Below are 18,630 nucleotides of genomic sequence, written 5' to 3'. Positions count from 1 at the left end.
ATCCTTGGCCACAACTTATGAATAACTCTATCATCTTTAGTAAAAATGCAAAGATTTAACTCTTTCCTAAAAATTGATTCACTTGTGACCTCCTCTATAGTGTGATCAATTCTCCATATTAGCCTCTGCAAAGATTCAACTTTCTCCTGAAAATTTCTCTTATTCCTCTCCTTCCATATTACTATCTATGGGTTGACGATCCACACACTAGCCAACATATTCCTCATCCTCATCCTAGGCCAAGAAATAAAGAAATCATTTAAAGTATACATCCATGGCCCCTACCACCCCAATTTTTTATGCACATTTCTCCAACAAGAAGAGACCATCTCGTAGTTCAACAACAAGTGATCCTTTAGAGCTATTAGATTTCCACAATCTATTAGTGTTGTAATTTGTTTTTTGGATTTGATTGTGTAAACAATTTTTTACATCAACGTTTCAGATCACATTCTATGATTCATCATCAAGATGCATGCAAAATAAGAGAAGGAGAAAAAAAGGATCATAGAGTGTGATCCGAAACGTTGATGTAGAAAATTGTTCACATAACCAAATCTAGAAAACAAATTATAACAAGTGATCCATCAATTCTTCCTCCTTGTTACACATCACACACCTCGAGGGTCCATGAAAACCCAACCTTTTCCTTCTCTCTCTAATGACTATTCACCTCAGCATGCTAGTTACACAAAGGACCCTGCTTTCACTAAAACATCCTTATGCCAGCATAAGTCCCCTGCTTAAAAAATAGTTTCCTCTCTTTGGGCCAATAAAACATAGCCTAGCTTCACTGTATACTCTCCCAATGTTGAAGAACACCATCTTACTTTATCCTCTTCTCCAGTTAAAACAACTTTCTTAGCAGCAAATAAGCCTTTCAAAGAAAGTTGTTGTTGATGAATCAACCCCCCCACTCTCCAATCCTTCCATTTCCATACCTTTCCCCAAGTTCCTTCTGATTCTTGCATATAATCTATGACTTTTGAGTCCCATTTTCACACAAATCCCTCTTTAACTCTCCATCTTGACATTCCCCATTCAAAATCTTATACCCATTCAAAGAATCATCCCAAAAGTTAACCTCTTTACCATCTCCAATCCTCAATGATACATGATCCAAAATAACATTCCTATAGGAAATAATAAAATTCCATATTGTTGATCCATTTATTGGATTTTGAATTGTCAAGATCCTCTCCTCATTGTTTGAATCCAAATATTTCACCCTTAAAGTCTTAATCCATAATTGCTCTGAGTTTTTGTAGATTTGCCACACTAATTTTGCACCTAAAGCAAGGTTCATAAAATTCTAGTCCCTCAAACCTACTCCCCCAACCTTCTTAGGTAGAATTTTTTTGTCCCAACTTAGCAAAGGGATTTTATCATTCTCTCTAGACCCATTCCATAAAAACTTCCTCATTTGTTGCTTAATGATTTTTACCACCTTCTCTAGGATATTTAAACACAACATTGAAAAAATAGGGACTGCAAACACTACAAATTTTAACATCAATATTTCCCTTCCATCTTCTTCATACACTTTTCTACTAGGCCTTTCCAGGTGTCCACCTTATTTTTCCCTTGAAATAGAGGAATACCAAGAAACCTGTTGGGCAAAGTCCCCTGTTTAATGTTTAGGATCCTACAGATTGCTTGTTGTTTACTAATGGGAGTATTGAAAAAGAAACTTTTAGATTTATTCCAATTAATCTTCTACTCGGACACCTTCCCATATGCATCTAAAGTTTTTTTCATAACTCGAGCCTCCCTTTCTATAGCTTCCTGAGCCAAAAAAATGTCATCTACAGATTGTAGATGTGAAACTACCTCAACCCCTTCAACAACCTTTACACCTTTCCATTGCCCATCTCTTCTTTTCTCCACAATTAGCATGCCCAAAATCTCTTCTAGGATAATTAATAGAAAAAGGGGAAAAGGGGGTCCCCTTGTCTTAAACCTTTCCCTGATTCAAACAAAACCTTGGGGACTCTCATTAAATAAATTGAGAAATGAGTTGATGATATGCACCCCTACACCCATTTAATCCATCTTGACTCAAATCCAATTTTTTCTAGGACTTTCAACAAAAACTCCCTATCAAATTCATCATAGACTCTCTTGATATCCAATTTCACCATCATTTTACTTAACTTTTTCAACCTAATAGAGTGAATCATTTCATGAGAAATTATTACACCTTCATAAATGGATCTTCCTCGAGAAAAGGCACTCCGCTCCATATAGATCACCGAATTCAAAACACCTTTCAATCTATTTGCAATAACTTTTGAAATAATCTTATATATTGTATTACAAAGTGCTATAGGTCTAAAATCCTCAAAATTTCTACAAGCATCCTTTTTTGGCACTAAGGCAATAAAGGTATTATTTAGATCTTTCAATACAAACCCACCTTTCCTTGATTCCTCCACCATCTCCCAAATCTCATTTTCTAGACAATTCCAAAAGGTTCTAAAGAACCTGGTTGGAAACCCACATGGGCCTAGAGTTTTATCCTTACCCATCCCTTTAATTGCTTGAAGCACTTCCTCTTTTGACACTTCTGCAAAAAACACCTTATTTTGTTCATATGTGATACATTTTGGGATGCAAGCTAAAACAGGGATCGAGTCCACAATCTCGCCTTGTTCTACCAAACCTTTTCTTTGAAAAAAGAACACCACTTCCCCATTAATCTACCCCATATCCTTCAGTAAGACTCCCTCGCTATTTTCAATAGGAAATATCTTATTATGAGCCCATCTCACTTTTTACAAAATTATCATTTTTTTTTTGTGTGTTTCTATCCCCTTCATTTATCTAGGTTTCCTTAGATTTTTGGTGCCAAAACACCTTTTCTCTTTCCAAGAACTCGTCATATTCTTTATTTAACAACTTCTCCTCCCTAAAATCAACATCCAACATCCTCTATTGTATAATGCTATTATTCAACTTTTTAAAAGACTCTTCTAAGTCCATTTTGTTCTTAAAAATATTCTTAAAAGACATTTTATTCCATATTTTCTTCGGCTCTTTTAGGAACTACAACTTTTTAAAGAAAAAAAAGGCTTTATTTCCCTTGTAACATGAAGCATTTTTCCACCATTTTCCCACCAACTCCTTAAAACCTTCTACCCTGAGCCACATTGATTTAAATTTAAAGAGGCATTTGTTCAGAGAGGATTCCTCTTGAAGCCAAAGCCTAATTGGGAAGTGATATGACCCATGGATAGGTAAGATTTCAGCTTCCACCATCCAATTAACAGTAGACCAGTCCCTTCCCATCAGAAATCTGTCCATTTTTTCTACAATATTAACAAACTCTAGTCTCCTATTTGTCCAAGTAAACTCACATTTCTTCAAAGGGATATCCATAAGGCCATTTTCAATTATAAAGGAAGAGAAGTCCTCCTAATTAACACATCTCCATCCTTTCCGCCCTCTTTTCTCTTTGGGATATTGAATAGCATTAAAGTTTCCCCCTAGCACAACGATTTCATCTTGCATAACCTCGAAAACTTCTATCAAAGTTTTCCACAACACCTTCTTCCCCCTACTTTGTGTCAGTCCATATACATTAATCACATTGAATTCCGCATCCAATTGCTTTTATCTTACCTTTATCCATTGCCAATTCCCCCCTTGTTGCATAACTACTACTACCACTAATTTATCCTTCCGCATCACCCCAAGTCCCCCAAACGCTCCTACTGCCTCAACCCATTCACTCTTCCACCTACCAAACCTTCTTTTAACACCTATTATATCCTCCTCTTTGATCTTTGTTTCCTGAAAAAACACAAAACCTGGTCTCACTTTATCAAGTGAAATTTGTCAGGGGCATTGCAACCTCTAGCATTTCATAAAAGGAGCTTCATCTTCTTCGGGAAGAGGCAGACCCTCTTCCCGATTTTAGCTTACTTTGACCTTTCACACTTCTTGCTATTTGTACCAAAGCATTAATAGCCCTCCTTCCTCTCTTTTGGCTTCCCCCACCTCAATTTTATGGTTTTTCCTTTCCATCTGAGATAGAGTTCTCTTTTCCTTCATGACAATATTATCCAAAAGCCCTAAAAAGTCCTCAACTTCTAACAAATCTTCGTTTTCCCTTTCCTCCTCCTCAGAGTCCTCCCCAGAGCTACCTTCCTCATTAAAGGATCCTTCCAAGTTCCTAATAGGGGATATCTCTATATCCTTTATTCTGTCATCATCCAAACCTACACCAAACTTATCTTGTATCAGATTGGGGTCAAATTCCTCCAAACTTGACCAAGCCCCCTTATCTGGTTTCTCCACTCTATCCTTTAGATTCACCTCCTTCCCCTACACAAGTGTTGTTTCCTTTTCCTTTTGAGGGGAATCTGTCATCATAGGAGCTTCTCCACCAACACACTTAGAAACCCCTATTTTCCTTCTCTAGGCATACTCATCTATTTCTTTCCTTTGAAAGATTTGAGGACTACCTATGCAATTCTCCAAAGTTGATCCTCATAAGCTCCAAATTTCTCAAAACCCACACCCCTTCCTCTAACCCCTCCCACTTTGTTACCATTACAAACCTATTTCTCCTCTTGCACATTGATCATCCTTGCACTCAGGAACAATTCACTTTCTTTATCAACTAGTACAACTAATTTTTCCTCCCCACTCTTTCCTTGCTGAGAAGAAGTGAAATCCAACAACATAATTGCCCTATTTAATAACCTGTCACCTTCCTTTTACTTCAAGTGTCCTTCCTTTGAACATTCTTCTGAATCATGGTCTTCACTAAGAAAAAGCTCACAAACCATCAACTCCTCCTCTATAGATAAAGCTTGTCTCCAAACTCCTTCATCATAGCACAACTCTATCATCTTTGGTAGCGGGTGGCAATCATTCCATATTATGCAAATACATGGAAACATTTGAAAGGTAACCTTATCAACCATTTCCACTACTTCAACAAATGTTCCAAGCTTGATTCTCATCCCTTGATAACATTCATCAGTCTAATGTTCTCGGGGAAGATTTCTCAATCCTTCCCATATTGGGAGAAAATTTATAGCCTCCTTTGTAGGGTCAAAATTTAGGACCCATGGTTTCATATAGAAATTGATCCCATCCATAAAATAAGCCCCCCCATTCAATATCCAATCCCTGTTATGGGCACTATCCATTGTGATCATACAAAACCCATTCTCTAAAGTTTTGAAATCCTTTACTTGACCCCATTTTATATCACACCACATTTTAAGCTTACCAATAGATGGCCAAGAGCCTCCCCATTTTGAAAAGAAAGTATTGTTTTTTAAAAAACTTACTGTCTCCTTCTAGGAACTCAACTCCATTATTACTTTATCCATAATGCACCTTTCCACCTCTGGATCCTTTACCCTTTGCTTCTCCTGGTTTTCCATCACCTGAGGTCTCCTCAGTCTTTGAGCAATATAGCTAAAATCCACTTTGCCTCCTAGATTTTTTGAAATGAACCCTCAAACAGTTTACAATCCTCCCATTCCTAGTCTGGACCCTGTTCATATCCATAGACCTACATACATTCCCCCCCTTTTGGTCTCCCTCCATTGATCTTTTGGTCCTCCATTTCTCCTAGCAAATGACCACCATTTTTTCCACTAAGCCGTGTAGGTGAAACCCTCATGCCTCCGAAAGGGTTTAGTTCTACCCTACTGCAAACCCCACCGTCCATCACCCCTGAACTGGCCTCCATTCTCTCTGTAAAAGCCTAGACCCTTGCACTCTATTTTGTCTACAAACTTGTTATGTTCGATTGAAGTTTGTTGTGCATGATCATTTGCCAATCTATACAAAATAAGTACACTATTATTTATTTAAAAACACACACATTATTATAGAGGGAAGATGATCTAATAGTTAAGCACATTTAAATAATTGCTATAATATTTGTGAATTTAATGTCTAATAATTTAAACAATATTACACTTTGTAACTTTCTAATTGGTAGTGTTGATGATGACTACCCTAATTAAATAAAACATGTTCCTTAGATCTTAAAAGTAACAAATACACATCAATTTCATTTTATTTGGACTTCTTTAGATACACCAAAACTATAGTGAGATAGACATAATCCAACTATAGTGAGATGACATCATGTGGAATGATGAGAGCATAAAAACCTTTTAAAAAGAAAACTTGTATAATAATAAGATATTGTGAAAAATTGAAAGTGAAATTCTTATCTTCAAATTTAATACTTATTTGTTTAAGTTTTTGAAAAATGTGTTGCTTGGCCAATAGTGGCATGTTGTGATGGTGAAGTTGTTGTGTTGTTATCCTTGTCATCAAGGTTCAAATCTCATGGGGATGAGGTCCCCCGTTTGTGACTTCGCTGATTCATAGCTCCAGGTCAAAGCGTTTACCCCTCTTAAAAAAAAAAAGAAAAATGTGTTGCTGGCCCTCCAAGCTAAAAGAAAGCATTAAATTGCTACGGAACATCTCGACAAGTGACAACAACAATCCAGAGTCTCCTTTGACGTCGGCTGCATTTTCATATTCTCACGTTTAACACGGAACTATGTTTGCGAGATTCCCTTCCTTCGGACGGTTTGATTTTCTCCGAAATCTAAAAATAGGTAGAATAGAAAATAACAAAAAGTTGAAAGCCTAAAAAACTCTTCTAATCACGAATGGACTCTTAATGAGGCATATTTAAGCATAAACACGACAAAGAGAAGATGATGAGCAAAAACTTCATCTGTGGGAGGCCTTCTGCGTCGCCCTGGGATGTACTAGTATTTTCTAATTTTGTCCGCCTAATCTTACCCGAGGTTTATTGAGACTGAACTATTCTTAATTTTTTTGGACTCCATAGCCAAGCCAGGGCCATCGCATTTCATTTTTTCTTCTTCAGCAGAATAAAAGGTAGACAGCAGTTCCTTATCCTTCATCCTTTCTTCTGTTTTTTATCGCTTGTTTAAAGGCTAAAGAATCTCGTATGATCAATGGTTCTGTATATTCAAATGTATTTCTTTGTCATTTTCACTGCATTGTATGAGTAGGAAAAAAAATTGGATAGAAAAACGGTGTCTCTCTATTAATGGGTGTTTTCCCAAGCCAACATAGTTGACTCCCTTTCAAGAGGGGAAAACCAGATCCACCAGATAAGGAAACAGATTCACAGGGACCTTGACTTTAATAAGCATAAAATTGGTTAACAATGTAAAGTGAACCTTAGAGGAGTTTACTCCTTTTCAACATAGAACAAACCATTTCCACCCAAGTTAGGTTGTCAAAAGATCTGCAAAAACTACAGCTGTATTCTTGCATTTCATTGTCTCTTCAGCTCTTTGTTTCTGCATTTCGTTGTTTGTATTAAAAATCCAGTTCTTCGTTTTTGCATTTCATTTTTGTGTTGAAATTTCCTTTCTTTGGGTTTGCCTATATTATTGGCACTTTTGTGTTGGTGCGAATGTGTTTACTCGACCAATGGGTTTGGCGTCATTCCAAATTTTGTTTTTGGGAAGATTCTTTTTTCCTGTACTAGATAAGTTGCTACTTTTGTTTGTATATATATTTCTGGTGACATTTTGTATGTTTTAATGGCTATTGTATTTTTATTCAATGTGTATGGGGCGATTTAGTGTCTTTATATTTGTTGTTTTCTTTTTTTTTTTTTTTTGTTTTTTTCAATAAAAGAGGGTTTGTTAGAGTTCATTGTGATATTGCTATTAGGATTCAATTATGTAGTTTTTGAGTCAAACTCATTGAACCCATGTTTCATGAGCAATGGTTCACATGAACCCATCACTCACGAAAATGAATGGAACACTTAGCACTCATTGGATCTAGGTGATGCTCACAGATGTGAAGCATCGAGACTTCCTAGGAGATGACCCATCCTAGTACTACTCCAGCTCGAGTGTGTTTAACTGCGGAGTTTCCTCCGTGGTTAAACCCACTCCAGAAATATGAAGGTATTTGTTTAATATGATATAATAATTTTTATTTGTGAATTCATCTTGACAAGGCCTCTTCTGTTTGGATGCCTTAACCAAGGGATATTTGTTTGCTAATTAGAGTGTGATTAGTAATGATACCTCTAATTGTGGGGGTGTGATTAAGGAAAAATAGTTAGAGATTGCAATTATGGTAACTTGGTATGAAGCTTAGTGTTAATATTGCCTAGAGTTCGTACATAGGAATCTTTGTATGAATTTTTGGATTAGATGCTGCCAACTCACCAATGTGTGGTACTATGGAAGTATCATGTTGAATGCCCATGTTTCATAATATTTGAATTTGTCTGAACTTTTAAGGAGGTTTTGTGTAAAAGTGTATGCCTTTAGAGGTATGTTTATATTGTTAGACATAACTTTAGGTTTTGAGCTATTTTGAAACCCCTTTTTCCTTGCAATTGCTTTAGATTGACCTAAGGAAGATAGATTTGTTAGTTACATATTTGTTCTTAATTAGGTTTAGTGTTTATAAATCATAATCATTTGTTCCACGAAAGGTGACTTTGAGATTAGAAGTGTTACAACTAAAGTGGTGGATTGTGAAGTGGGCTGTAGTTTGTCTTGCACAAATTTCCCTTCAAAGAGTACTTGGATATTTCATGTGTTTATGTAAGGGGGAATTATCTTGGTGAGTTGTCGTGTTTTTACGTTGGAAGCAAAACCTCAAATTAAGATATGTGCTAGATATGACTTTGGATTTGGAGCCATTTTGAAATCCTTTTCCCTTTACAATTGCCTTAGATTGAACCAAGGAAAATATGTTTGTTAGTTTCATATCTTGTTTTAATGAGACCTAGCATTTGTAAATCTTAATCATTTGTGCTACCGAAGCTAACTTTGAGATTACAAGTGGTATAATTGAAGTGGGGGACTGTGAAGTAGACTGTAGTTTATCTTGTGTAAATTTCCCTTAAAAGAGTGCTAGGACACTTCATGTGTCCATCTAACGGGGACTTATCTTTGTGAGTTGTCATGGTTTTACCTTGGAGTCAAAATCCCACTAATTTGGATTGCAAAAGATTTTGCATTTAAAATCTATTTAGATTAGAACATTTTTTAAATTCTATTAATATTTATTTTATGTTGGTCCTTAAAGACTTGTACTGTGGGTTGAATTTGGCAACTTGTCAACTTTAGTCTAATCCAAGAATTCTAGTAGAATATTGCCGCATAACTCTTAAGACTCTTGAGGATCATAATAAATGTTGTTGAATTCTTTCTTCGGATTCAAATTGGGATTGGTGTGATGTTTAAGGGAACCATAGTAACTAAAGGGGTGATGGATCAATGACAAAAACAAAGTTTTACGTAGTGTAGGTTTAAGAGTATTTTCAAAATGTTTTGTGGAGAATGTGGGATGGGGACGGTGAGACACATTTCGAGATGGACTTTTTTGAGGACTATATAAGAAGACATTATTTTTTGAAAAATGTGGGGAGATTTCAAATATTCATATCATGACATTGATAGCAAAGATAAGGCATTCATCATATTGACAGTATAACACGAGGACTTGCACCCCTTAAACCCCCCAAACTTGAATTGGGGATGTCTCTAGGATAGGGACTCAATGTCCTTGTGTCCCCCACTGTTGCCTTCACACCACCAAGTTGCTGTCGGGACTCAAGGATGCGAGGGGACGCGTAGACGTGCAACAGTTCCAGTGACGAGAAATTTGCCTAGAGGGATCATTAGAGGTCCTTCATTTACTACATTTTGACATTTGTAGTTTTTTTGATATCATATTATGATGGTACTCATTGTAATCATCTTTACAATTCAAATATATTTGATATAGGAGAAATCTTCCATTTGCCGTTTCAACAATTTTATAATTTTAACAATTCAAATTTCTAATTTGTTTTTTGATATGCAATGTTTTATTGTTCATTATTCATAACTTCATTGTTCAAGTATTTAGTATTTGGCATTTGCAAGTTTGCTATTTAGTATTTACAATTTCACTTATACTATTATAATTTTAAATTAGAATCTTCAATCTAAATTTTTAAATTTTCAATCATAATTTGTAATTCGATATTCAATGTTCAATATGAAAACTTCTTCAATGTTCAATATGAAAACTTCAATTTCAATGTTCGAGTATACTGTATTTTGTATGGGGCATATTGCAATTGTGCTATGTTCTTATAATTTATTAGTTTTTTATACTATTATACATCATTTCATAACTAGCATTTCAAGTACTATATGTATAATATATATTACAAACCTCCACTCTCCATCCCCAAATTGAAGCCCCCTTTTTCCCTCATCTTGGAAATCCATCCTGACGTCCCCCAATGCTTGTGTTGCATTGCATATTGACACATACATTATAGAATCCTCAATACACAACAATAGAGCTCACATGAGAGTTGAACAAATTAAAATTTAAGTGCTTCCATTATTTCTATACAACGAGGAGCTCTCTATCGCCCAAAAATTTGAAGGCTCTCGCGATGGGAATCATAGGATCAAGTTTATTCTGGAGGGTCTTCAAGATGTTTGAAAGGTTGTTGAACACTATGGATGGCATTGGTTGAAGCCGTCGAGTTACACATTTTTGATTTCGAGCAACCTGCTGAGGAGGCAATGGACGTGCATGTGGAATTAGGTTGGAGTCCCTTGAAGGAGCTTGTGATTGAGAGTTGCTCTATGATTGTTGTTTATCATTTATTTGGTTGCCTCTATTTTTGCCTGCTATGCATGTTGTCATTTCATGCATAGGAATAGAGAGACGAGAGTGATGGTTGCAATGCAACTTATTGTATGCTAACTTTACTCTCAACGGTGAATCTTGTGTGAATTGTTTGTGTATCTATCATGCCTGGTGGGAGTTCAATAGGCACGTAAAAGGTTCTTTCCATAACTGATGCGATCATACTGGCGAAAGGCCTCTTGTTCGAGCATTTTCTCTCTTGGCATCGATGTCATGGTATTAACTTGCTTCCTCGTGGCATTGTTGGCATATTTCATGATGCTTCCATCATTTTGTTCAAGGATAATATTATTGTGCTTCAATTCTGTCAAAATTACCATGCTTTAAGTGTTTTTGAGGTGGATCGCATTTTCATAATTTTTGGCATCGAGTTTCTTCTCTAGTCATTCTCTTAATTTAGAGTATATTCTTCTGCATGTGAGCGTACCTCTGCACAAAAAAAGGCTAACATAATTTCTCAGAATAGTGTTTGATGTATGTCGAGTGTTGAATGTGGATTTCTTTGTGAAGCCAATCATCTAATTGGCCAATAGGGGGGGCTTGAATCTGGACATAGGGGATTCCATCTAATTTTATTGTTGTTTATTACTTTATTTCTGGGTCAAAATTAACATCTAATTGTTTTGTTGTATATCACTCGAATGCTTTGCTCTTGGACAAAGAGGATTTTTTTGTAAATTAGCAGACTCTATCAGACATATTTGATGGAGAAGAGGTTCTAAGGATTGTCGATTGGTAATATCTATGTTGTGAAGAATATGTAGGATTCAATTAGTAATAAGAGTTTGCAAATAACAATGAATAAAATTGTAGAAGAGATTAGTATTCTATATCTTTGAGTATAGGTTATGAATTCTTGTTATATTTATCACTAGGATAAGTGAATGATTTTAATATTGATCTCTATTAGAGTTGATATTATAAGTCATTAGTATCTCTTAACTATAGGATTCGACAAAATTCAATAAATGAGGACTAAATTGAATTAATAATACATATTTGCATTTGAGATTTAGATGAAGCTTGTGATTCAGAGGCAAATGTTCAACTTTAGAGGGAGTTGTTCTTGGTTGAGAGGGAGTCTTTATAGTATCCCCACATTTCTTATACCTGCTTTTAATGTTTGTGGTAAAATTTGAGATTCTTGTTGGAAACAAAGCTCCGCTATGGTTTTTGTTAATCATTTTTCCCCCTTCCTAAAATTTGAATATCCAGGGTGACAGCCATGTCTACGTTCATTGACTTATTCATCAATTGCCATGCAAGCCTAATATGGATATGAAAAAACCTTATTTCTTTTATATCCCTAAACCTTATAAAAAATTTCATATTGTAGGAGGCATTACAGTTGTGACGATGTGATTAGTCCTTTTTGCTCTATCGCTTCAGTTTAAGGCTTAACTATCATAGGGGCCGCGAAGGTGTGATACAGTCAATTCCACAGTCAGTGCAGCTTCGCAGCTGTTAGAACTAGCATCTAGTTGCAGGTCGCTAGGGAGCAAAAGCAGTTAGGTGCAACATCACAAGGGTTCATCTGCAGTTATGGTTAACCCAAGGTCAACATGGCGAGGTTGCAGAATGCATTGTTCGCATTGTTGTAGGAGGTTCAGAGCAAACCAGGGTTAAAGTGGCAAAGCCGCCTAGGCCATTGAGCGCACCATCGTAGGATTAACATTGAGGTTATAAACTTAAGTTGCGATGGTGTGATGGCGGTTAGTTTGAGGGATAGTTGCTATTTCGCAGCGGTTAGTTGAAAAGAATAGTGAGCAGTCATGACGGAGCAATCAACGGTTAAAGGGATGTTTTCGCAACCTCGCATGGTCTGATTTGTGGTTTAGATAAATGGTTGCAAAGTTGCAAGATGCATCAAACAATCAAATTTATGTTCTCTTCACATTGTAGTAGGTATATGAGCTACAATCAAGTTTTAAGTTGCGATGGTGCGAATGGTAATGCTGGCAGTTAAGGATCATGGTTGTCACATGATTGCACGCATATCATGTTAACTAGAGATTAAGTCGCGAAGCTGCAAAATGGTGGTGATGGTTAGCCTAGCTGTGTTCGCAACATTGCAAGGTTAAAACATGTTTGTGTCTGGCAATTGCGAAGAGGCGAAGAAGACAAAATGAATGGCTTCACATCATTGCACAGTTAAAAGGTTGCTAAGTCCAAACCACAGTGAAGGTGCGAGATGGTCAATTTCATGTTGATCGCAGGGTCGCAATGGTCAAATGGCTAAAATGATAAAGAGCAACAAAGCAGTGATAAATAAAACAGGAAGGTCGCGGTCTTGTAGAGCTAGACAGTTAATGAAAATGGTAAGTTGTGAAGTTGCAAATGGTTGTGAGCACAGATCAATGAGATAGTTAGAATGCTGAGCAAGGTGGCGAAATGTTTCAAGGGTATAAGACCACTTGGCAGATGGAATGGTTGAATTCAGTTGACTTGCTGATTTGGCACGACGTGAATGTAATCCATGTAGCAGTTGGAAAGATTAAGGAGAAATGATTTGTTTGTCTGCAACCATTTTTGGGTGTCCTCAATGCCATTGCACTCCATGCTTCTTAAATGCATATCATGGTCGATTCTACTTTGATTTGATCTCTTGTGGCTGAGTGCACTCTTACCTTTGTTCTTTCTATCATTTCTTCTGGGCAGTTGCACTTCATGATTAGGTTTTCTTTTGATTCTCAGATGTTGCTCTCATCTGTAATCCAATCTCATGCTTGTGTGAGTTCAGACTCAAGGTTGTATATGGGTTATGCTTGTACCCTATAAAAGCAAGTTTTGTTGTTGTTGTTGTTCAAAAGATCTCTCTTTTCTGGTCTTCTGCAAATATTCTTTGTAAATGTTCTTGCCTCTTATTCAATAGAAATCACTGCTGTTGTATCCATTTCCAACCAATTAAGTTTGTGCAATCTATTATGCCTCATTTTCTTGGATGTATTTTCAGCAATTACAATACCATATGATTATGTTCATATCAACTAACTATTCTGTTAAGTGAATCTGTTGAATTCCTTGCATGATTATGTTATTTTTTGGCTTGTCTATGGTGTTAAGATTGAATGAATGCAGATAGTGGTATATCTTGTGGAGTCTATTGGATTTTAGTGCAATTATTGGAAGGAAGTAGATTGAAATACTATTTGGTGTATCACCCCCTCTAGTTTAGGATAGGTAGTTTGATTTTCATGCATCTCCTTCTCCCTTTTCTTCTCAAGAAGTAGTTAGGTGCACCCTGATAGTAAGGAAGCTGGCCTTCTCCGAAGATTCAATCTCTAATTGCAAAGTCCCACACTTTTGAGATTGTTTCCATGTTACACGAGGTTGCCTTTAGGTCAAAACTTTAGGCAAGGGTACAAACTTTCGTGTTAACAGTTTCCTTTCTTGTTAGATTTTAAGACTCTTGTTGGAAAATAATTTCAATTGTGATTTAATGAGTTATTATTCAAGTGAATTTAAATAATAAGTTGTAAGGACAACCTGATAACTCTTTCACTTATGAGAGATTCATAGTGAACATCATTTAGAGAGAATCTATGTTGTCGTTAGGTTGAGAGATTTTGTGATGGGAGTTGGAAGTCACGTTGAGAGAGTCCATGATTGTATCATGTTGAGAAAGTCCATGATAAAATGTTGGTTGTAAACCTTACTAACTCATCATTGATATAATGATTTAGAATAACTGAGGGGGGGGGGTGTAAATCAGTTATCCTCAGGTCCAAATGTACCAATTCAACTTTTAATCACTTAAAATAGATTAATCAATCTTAGATAGCCACTCGGTCTCTATAGCATAACTTCAGCAATTTAACATTCATGCATTTACTTAACTTTGTCTCTATATGTGCCGATTGCCATTAAATAAACTACTGTAAAATATAACATGCAAAACAATAACATCCACTCATGAAAATAACACATTGACACTAGGATTTAACGTGGAAACCCAATTTGAGAAAAACCACCAAGTAACATGCTACCAATTTTTCACTCTTTTGAAGTGAGCTTAGTTAAGAGCCAACCCCGTTAAAGGTTATACGACACATTGTTAAATGTCACCTTGTTAGGAGTGGCCTTGTTAGAGGACTTTAGAACATTCCATTAGAATGTCACCTTGATTAAAGGATTTACAAAATGACTGTTAGGTCAACCTTGATTAAAGGAATTTGGACTAATACAATGGTTAGAATGTAATAGTAGGTTTGATCTGTAAAGTACAACTCATTTCACAAGTTCACATCTTTGTTCGTTCATTTGCTAGTTCATTGATTGGCCTCCATTGACATCTCCATCACTGATCTGTTTTGGCATCTCCTCAAGCAATCACACTTTACAAATTCTTCACACTTCACCTCTGCTGTTTTCCTTTTAACAACTTCTCCTTAAGATTTCCAATCAACAACAAACCAACCTCTAAAATTCATTCTTTATGCCTCCTTAAATAGGTAATTTCGATCTTTTTTTGTTTAAACATCACCGTTGATCTTAGGGTTAGGTTAGATTCATTGAATCCTCCCATCCTTTTGTTCTCCTTCTAGAAACTTCCAATCAAATCCTTTCCTTTGATCGTGTAACAAACTCTCCTTATGCATTAAATATGCTAGCTCATTAATCTTTATCTACCATGCACTTTGACCAATTCATAATTCCATCTGTGTGGGCCTCAAAATCAAGTCTTTCTCAAATCGTAACTTTTGTTGTCGCTCAATTGTTACCGTGTTCTTCAACTTGACCATCACTGTGTAGCTCGGTAATCACTATTCTTTCTCACTCAGCATTGACAGGCTTGCTTGGCCATTACTACGGTCGGTCATTGCTACGCTTCTTCATAAATTTGCTCGGCAATAACTAACACTCAGCTTGCACTATTTTGTTTGGCTTCTACATAAGTTCCTTGATCTTCCGCTTCAATTCTTTCATTGACCGTGTAATATTGATCCTTGTTCAAGATTATCCTTTTGACTTGTTTCAACTCTTACCTTCATCCAATTGTCTTCTTCACCTCATATATTGATTGAACAACACATTATCTTGTCAAGGACTAATTAGTCAAGTTCCCATTGCATTTCCATGATACTTAATACATCTCAACTCAACCTTTCATTAGGTCATCTCATGATCTCTTCTTTTCAAATCCTCTTCATCAATCAAATTGTATGGCACTCTACACTGTTAATACAATGTCTTTTTTGTAGGGTTGACACTCTGTCTTAGCAATAGGTTTGACATCAATGACAACATAACAATTGCTCCAATTGTAGTTTCCAACAATCATGTTGAGAGATTCCATGACAACATCATGTTGAGAGTGTATGTGATGAAAGTTGGTTGTGATTCTTGTAGGTTTGTCATGTTGAGAGATTCCATGAGAACATCACGTCGAGTGAGTCCGTGATGAAAGTTGGTTGTGATTTTTTGCAGGTTTGTCATGTTGAGAGATTCCATGACAACATCATGTTGAGTGCGTCCATGATGAAAGTGGAATGTTATTTTTGTAGGTTTTACATGTTGAGTGATTCTATCAACTATCTTTTGGATTTATGTGATTAGAATTTATCATTGACATTTTTGGTTGCAGCCATGTGTGACTGTTTAGCTAAATATCTGTCTTGCTAAGAGGAGCATTGGAGATTGTAGCTGTGATAGAGATCTTTATCTCTAAAAATATGGGCATTATTATCATTATGGTCACCTTCAGCTAAAGAGGATATTTATGATAATAATTGTAATATTAAATATAAAGATGTGCCTTACTACATATGTTGGGGCATGGAAATACGAAGAGTTGTGTATTTGAAAATGAAGTCATATTTTGGGAAATTTAAGAGACCTTTGGTTGTAATGTGATGAGTCTCTCTATGTGTTATATATATCGCATCAAGGGAAAGGCATTGGACACTTGAACATTTTATTATTAATAAAGTAATATTTTGTTGTGTAGCTGGGTTTTTTTCTTCAATTTTGGAATGGTTTTCCCAGGGTAATTGCTGGTGTTTGTTGTATCATTTATACTTTCTTTATTGTTGTTTATCACTTTGTTTTTGGCAAAATCTAACATAGGATTCTTCATGAGTATTCACTCTTGTTTATTTGGCTTCAAACTTATCTTTTCACGCTTTGTTGATTCTAATTTGTGGATTGCATTTGCTGTGAATTATGATCTTAAATTTGGCCTTGAATTGTTCATGTTTGAGGGGAAGAAATTTCATAGCTGTTAGAATTAAGAATCCTAAGTGAAGGGCGGATTCTACCCTCTCCTTGCGATTATGTTAACTTGGCAAATTCTCGCCCAAAAATCATCATTTTGCATTTTTTTCTTCACTTTTCTCATCAGTTTGGACCTGGAACTTTCTTTCAATAGGGGTGGAACTTCGGGGGTTGTTGGGATTGTGAATCTTAAGACATGGTCAATTTTAAACCTAATGTTAGGATTTTTTATTTGCAAGTTAACATCCCAATTCTTCAAGTCAATTTCTTCATCTTGGAGGGTGAGAGGATTTATATAAAATATAATATCTAAGTATAATTTAAGATAATTTTATATAAATACTATTGAGATGTTTGAGATAGGTTTCAACTTCATAAGAGTTATAATATAGATCTTAGATTTTGGGAGTTCTAAAAAAAGCCAAATTTCAGGATTCATTATGCCTTTAGTAGTGTTACCTCCCATAATTTTCCTTGACCTTTTTAAGATGAAATTGAAACCAGAACAAGGATTTTCAAATGGTTCTTATATCATTTCATCATAAATCTCTTGATTTCAACTCCACGTCCTTGACTTAGCTTAGCTCTTGTTCACACGCTTGACATACTTGATTATCCAAGAGGCCAAAGTTGCCCTAATTCACCTTTTTGGCCCTTGAAAATTGCTACCAAGACCACTGAAGACCACTACTACAACTAATGCAAAAGAGGGGGTCCCCATTTGCAATGGAGTGATGGTGTAAGAACGTCACAACACAACCATACAAAACCATAGGCATAACAAACAACCCAAACATGTTCTTCTTTGTTTTCCAGTCCCATGCTTTGCTGATCTACATCTATTTTTAGCATGCATAGAGTTCAACACCCTTGTATTCTTTTTTGTCCTACAAGTCGCTGTTTGGTTGAGATTGTTACAATTTTACAAAAATCAAGCTCAAGATACTTGTTTATTTACCCCCTATAAATAGTTTCCCTCAATCTCAAAATTTATTTCCTTTCTAGCTCATTTCAAAGTATAGATCATGACCTTGGTTTTTTTGATGTTCATTTGCATCCCCACTTCTTTACAAAATAACTCTAGAGATTTTTGATGTTCTCGTTGACTGTTTGCCAATGTCACTGCATACAACAACAACCTGATTACCCGAGTGGCCAAAGAAACACCCCCACTCCCTCTTGTCTAATTGCTCCTCTGACTTGTCTATGTATAATCCTAGCAAAGTGGGAGAGATTGAGCAGCTGTATTTGAAACTAATGTATGCTGTCCTCAACTCAAGCCAAGAGGCTTCACATTGCATTGGCTACCCTTTCCTTGGTTTACCCAAGAGGAAGAGGACTTGAGCATCATTATGTAAGTATGGAGTCCTAGATTTGAACTGTATTTTATTCTTAAGTTGTGGGAATGTCTTTTCATGAAACTTTAGTGATTCTTAGCCTAAAGATGTAAGTTGTCCCCCTTTTTACGTGTTTTGGGGTTACTAGAAGACATGGCTACTTATAATGTCCCTTTTGTGAATGCCCTAGTTTTTGCCCAAAATTATGAATTTCAAGTAGAAAAATAAGTAGAATAGATTTAGTAACATTATGTAATTGGTTGAGATCCCACTAACATGTTAGGAAATCATTGAATCATAATCCACATAATAGATCTTCCATATTAGACATTCAAAGCATAGATCTTTACCACTAGGGTTAGGAACACTAATTTAGTCA

General features: G+C 36.0%; 1 protein-coding gene across 1 annotated transcript in view; it reads left to right on the top strand.

Moving 5' to 3' along the window:
- Nucleotides 1-6,470: 6,470 nt before the first annotated feature.
- LOC149569994 (ATP-dependent Clp protease ATP-binding subunit ClpA homolog, chloroplastic-like) overlaps nucleotides 6,471-18,630 on the top strand; it is a 45,535-nt gene continuing 33,375 nt past the window's right edge. The window contains exon 1 of the mRNA XM_089822652.1: nucleotides 6,471-6,885. The gene's annotated coding sequence lies outside the window, so the exon portion shown is untranslated. The remainder of the gene's footprint in view (nucleotides 6,886-18,630) is intronic.

Source organism: Cupressus sempervirens, chromosome 3 (assembly GCF_028749045.1).
Source record: "Cupressus sempervirens isolate cs-2001-9-10 chromosome 3, ASM2874904v1, whole genome shotgun sequence".
Classification (NCBI taxonomy): domain Eukaryota; kingdom Viridiplantae; phylum Streptophyta; class Pinopsida; order Cupressales; family Cupressaceae; genus Cupressus; species Cupressus sempervirens.
The sequence above is the reverse complement of the archived record's forward strand: the minus strand, read 5'-3'. Positions and strand labels throughout refer to the sequence as shown.